Here is a 4616-nt window from a genome sequence, read left to right on the forward strand (position 1 = left end):
ATACTTGTGTTATTTTATTTTTATTTTTTTTTTTGGTAAATCTTTTATTTTCTTGAATTTTGGGAAAATATTTGTGAAATGTTGTTATTATTTCTCCAAAGTGAAAACCAGGCTTAGGCTTGGAAAAGTGAGTATTTCCTTTTTACATTATTTATTTATCTGTTTATTTAATTATTTACTTTATTTTATTAGATGAATTTTTGGAAAAATACTTGTGAATATTCTGTATTCTTGGCTTGGAATTGTATCTGAATTTTTGGTCTCCAAATGAACAATATGCAACCCTGTCAGTGGGGGGTTAAACCTTGACCTTGTCAACAAGTAATTTTGGAAAATGAGACTGCAGTTTCGCACCATGTCCGTTCGGTGAAATAATCAACGGCTACCTGTTATTCAGTCTCGGGTCACCGAGGGTAAATAAATGATTTCAATTATTTCGGCTCGGGTCTGTCACCGAGGGTAAACAAATGACCTTTGGCACTTTCAGTGAATTTGGAGTCATACTTTGGATATTGTATTTATTGTTTTTACCTTTGATTTTTGTTTTACACTATTTTTGTGCTATTGCATTATTTTTTGTGCAAATTTCGGACCGAACTTTTGCTTTCGAGCTTTGTTTTTGATTACTATCGGGCTAGTGAGCTCATGGATTTACTTTTAAATCCTTTTTCGGATCGGGAGCGATGGAGCCCGAGGATCTTAGAAGACTTCCAGTAGATGTCTTCTTTGGGATTTATGACTTAAGACTTTTGTCTTTGCATTTGTTATATTATTGTGTAAGAACCTCCTTGTAGGTCGTACTGTATTTCATTCGCCTTGTATTTGAGTTTAGTTGTAAACCTTCAGTTGTACTCTTATTTAGTATTTTGTCAGTTATTTTCTACTCCTAGTCTGTGTTTAGGTTTTGAGGCCTTGCAGGTTCACTGGGCCCCGCCTTGTGGGTCTGCGGCCGTTTGTCAGTGCACCAGGTTCGGGGCGTGACACAGCTTAATATAAATATAGATATAACAAATTATAAAATACAGGGTTTAAGCATTCTCACAAGTTGAAGGTATCACAAGTTCAACAATAAATAAGATACTTTAAATAACCAGTATAACATAAGAAAATTTAACTTCCTCAATGGAATGCAAAAATAAAACCTTTTGAAATCATCCATGATTCCATACAAGTTCAAAATTCAAGGTTAAACACCCTTTCAGTAACTCAACAATCCAAAAGTTTAAGATGTGAAAATCAAATGTCGATAGTTTCACAAAATACAAGTTCAAAATCCAAGGTTGAAATCATCCATGATTTCATGGCCTCGGTTAGGTTAGGAGCCACCAAGATGCACGTATCTTGGCATTGGCCATTGGGAAGTCCGTGTGGTGACTCCGAACAACCCAACTATATCCAAGTCAGGGCTATAAGCTCCCACCTGAAATGGTAAAACCGGTTTGATAGTTTTCCACGCCACCTCAACTAGGTCGGCCCGTGGAAACCGTCCACTTCTTACTGCAGTAAGTGCTGGAGCTCGGCTCCCATGTCATCATCAAAATATTTAAATAACAATCCAGCCCGTAGGCTCAACATGTACATCAACATGATAGAATAATTTTCATCGAGAGATCACAAGATTTCACATATATAACTTTCACTCAAAGAGTGAGCTAGCTGATCATAACATCTTCGATGAAACCCTTTTCATCAAGAAAACATCAATTCGAGAATAATCCTTGAAAATACACTTCAAGTATAGCATCATCAAAATGTATTTCAACTTAGTTTTGCACAACTCCTTCAACATCATAACAAAAATATCAAATTTCATGAAAACATGCTCTTTGAAACATAATAACCAAAACATATGGTTACTTTCACAAGCAAAAAGTTCTTTATCAAGTTCTTTGAAATAAACCAAATCACAATTCAACATAATTTCCAAATACTGTAGAAAACATTTCAAGAACTTTTAACATTTGTAACTCTTCATTTAAAGGAAATGTAAAACCATTTTTATGTTAGATCCAAAACATCCCAAACTGACATCTTTTCATTAACCTAGCATCATTGGGATAAGAAATCCTTGAGTAAACATTTCAATCATAACATCAGCAATAACATGAAATGTGTTGCATAAATAGTTTACATAAACACTTTTGATATTATAACAAGAGTATCAAACATTCACATTAAAAGCTATGATTAAATAATAAAGTTTTCAAGGTCGATTTGATGCCTATCCAAACCTAGAGAATAAACTTAATCATGATCCAAGTATAGTTTTGAAATACCAAAGGAGACTTTTCAAGAGTTTTTAACAATAAATAAACTATCATTCAAAGTCATGCAACTCAATTATAAAACAATAAAACTTTACTTATGCAATGAAATATCTGTATATATCACTATTGGTATTCTTCTAATAAACTATCATTCAAAGTCATGCAATGAAATATCTGTATATATCACAACTTTGACGATTTCTCTTCCTTGAACGCTAGTCCTTGGCTAGCTCTTTACTTTGAGCCACAATTTCAACTCCTTGAGAAATCAAAACAACAACAAGGATTAGCACAGGACCAAGTAAAGAAACCCTACCAAACAACACTATTCGCCTCTAAGGTTTACTCAAACTAATTCTTGAGGTTGCTAATGAGATCCTAAAGGGTTTTAAGCTTCTCTCTAACCCAAGGAAACCAAGAAAACAAGGAAACCTCACCAGCGCTACAGTAACTCCGAAAACAAGGAGGAAGAACACACAAGGATTACACTAGATCGAAGCTAAACAAACCAAAGAAACCACTTCTCTTAAGATTCACCAACAACAAATAAGGAGAACAAGAAATCAAGCTCAAAATCAAACTCACAAACTAACCCTAGCTTCAACCATCAAAAGAACAAGGAAGGAAAGGAAGAATGGAGGCTTACCTTGAAGAGACAATTGATTAATCTTTAAGCTCCACAAACAAGCCCAAGAATGGCCAAGGATGAAAGGAGAAGAGAAGGGGAGGGTTAGGGAGAAGAAAGCACAAGAAAAGGCTTCAAAACGGGTTTAAAAAGGGCAAAACCATGCGTGTACGGGCTGGTGTGCGGCCCACACAGTGCCTCACACCCTTTTGCCTGTGATGTGCGGCCTGTTGTGCAGCCTCCACACCAGGCCACACACCCTTCTACCTCGGGTGTGCCCCCTGTGTGGCCGCACAAGAGGCCACACACAACCCTGGAAGGGCTGTGCGGTCTGTGCACAGCCAACACACACTCTGTGTGGCCTGTGCACAGCCCATGCACACTTTAAACCCCCCAAAGCACCATAAAACCCTCGGCAAGAAGCCCCATACTAAAAACAAAAGAATTATATCAAGACATCAAATGAACTAACAAGGAATGACCGAAAGAAAAACACCACTCTACTCAAGAAAGAAAACCGAGTTACCACACCTAAACCACTGATATGCTCTGCTTGTCAATCAGAAGAATGAATGTCACTGCTAATATTACTATTGCTTGTAGTCTCAGTTCTAGTATTTTCTGAATTTTTGACTGATTCTGAATGATTTGTTCTGACCTCTTGCATAATAATTTTATGAGTTGAATCTTCATTTTTTGTCCACTGCTAGAACTCATTTTCTACAAATTTCACATCCATGCTAATCACTATTTTCCCAGAACTAGGAATTTAGATTTTGTAAGCTTTGGTGTCTTTGCAATAGCCCACAAAATACCCTTAATAGCTCTATTGTCCCATCTTTGAACATGCTGAGCTAGTTGATGTGCAAAAGCCACACACCCAAACACTCTCAAATGTGACACATTTGGTTTCAATTTAAACCATGCTTCATGTGGTGTTTTACCATACACTACATAAGTGGGTGAAATATTCAAAACATAATCTGCAGTCAACACTGTATCAACCCAAAATTTATTTGCTAATCCACAAGTATGTAACATACTTATTACCTTCTCTACAAGAGTCATGGTTTTCCTCTCAACAACACCATTTTACTGAGAGGAATATGGGGCAGACAACGCATGTTTAATACCATTCTGAGCACAAAAGACATTGAATTCCCTAGACAGCTCTCATCCTTTATCTGTTCTTAGATTTTTTTAGTTTTCTTCAAAATTGTCTTTCTACTAAAGCCAAGAAGTTTTGAAAACAACGAAACACCTCATGCTTGGATTTGAAAATACCCAACACATTCTTAATATATCATCTATGAATAACAACAAGTACCTGCTGCCACCAATGGATTCTGTTTGCATAGGACCACACAAATCTTCATGCATTAGTTGTAATTGATGCTTTGCTCTCCAAGATATTCCTGATTTAAATGGCAACCTTGTCATCTTTCCATAAACACAGTCTTCAAAATGTCAGGATTTCTTTACTGCAGGCATTCCATGAACCAGATTTTGCTGTGATAATAATTGTAATCCTTTAAAATTCAAGTACCCATACCTTTTGTGCCATAAGAAATCCGAATCATAACTCTTCATTGCAACATTTATTTGCGAAGCTCTTGAAAATTACATTGGAAATAAATTATTGCCACTTTTCTAGATATGTATCAACAGTTTACCAGTTTTTTGCATTCTGAATACTATAGCCAAATTGATTAAAATTCACATCA

General features: G+C 36.0%; 1 long non-coding RNA gene across 1 annotated transcript; it reads right to left on the bottom strand.

Moving 5' to 3' along the window:
• Window positions 1-1101: 1101 nt before the first annotated feature.
• LOC120259312 lies at window positions 1102-3105 on the bottom strand. Its single transcript, XR_005536091.1, has 2 exons — window positions 2914-3105; window positions 1102-2526 (listed from the first exon to the last, which is right to left on the bottom strand). It is a non-coding gene; the product is annotated as an uncharacterized LOC120259312 (long non-coding RNA).
• Window positions 3106-4616: the final 1511 nt, after the last annotated feature.

This window comes from Dioscorea cayenensis, chromosome 4, assembly GCF_009730915.1.
Source record: "Dioscorea cayenensis subsp. rotundata cultivar TDr96_F1 chromosome 4, TDr96_F1_v2_PseudoChromosome.rev07_lg8_w22 25.fasta, whole genome shotgun sequence".
In the NCBI taxonomy this organism is placed as follows: domain Eukaryota; kingdom Viridiplantae; phylum Streptophyta; class Magnoliopsida; order Dioscoreales; family Dioscoreaceae; genus Dioscorea; species Dioscorea cayenensis.